The following is a 767-nucleotide window of genomic DNA, read 5'->3' on the forward strand; positions in this document are numbered from 1 at the left end:
TATCTGAAAACTAAGGAAATATTTACGTATTCAAAGACTGAAAATATCTGCAAAACATTTCACTTAATTTTTTTCTCTCGAATTTAATTGTTTTTCTTATTTTACTCTTAGTTGAAACAGTTTAAAGTGAAAAGGAAACCGGTACAAAAATGTACTTCATGATGTCAGGTAGCGGGTTTCATACCTCTAAGGGATAATTAAATCCAAAGTCGCTCCTGGTTATTACCTGGGTAGGTACAGGCTCTTGTAAGGTTCTACGGTAGCAGGTGGTTCACCATGTTAGGACGGTCATAGAGAAAGTTGTAAATGTAAATACATAAAAAGAAATTAAATGAATACATATGTATATACACATTGAGACGCACTCACACGAACAGTGTCACATGCCTTGGTGTGTGTATATATATATATGTTCGAGTTGTGTTTGTGCGTATGTATGCCAATGTGTGTGTATATGTATGTGTGTGCGCGTGTGCGTTTTTATCAGTATATATATATATACACATTTCATCATGCTGACCCGTTAAAATGCACAGCATGTTGCAAAGGTTAATTCACATTTCTTTGTAAGAATCACATATTGACATTGAATGGTTCTGTAGTGCCATGCAATTAAATTCAACAGTGATATCATCTGTAACTGACAAAGGAAAATACAACGGGTATAATTATTTATAGAGTTAAAAGGGAAAAAAAATGAGGAGACGAAATCCAAGTTTGTATAAATCTTTATAATGGAGCATTTCTTTATTAAATAGAAAAGACAA

This window comes from Octopus bimaculoides, chromosome 18, assembly GCF_001194135.2.
Source record: "Octopus bimaculoides isolate UCB-OBI-ISO-001 chromosome 18, ASM119413v2, whole genome shotgun sequence".
Lineage (NCBI taxonomy): Eukaryota > Metazoa > Mollusca > Cephalopoda > Octopoda > Octopodidae > Octopus > Octopus bimaculoides.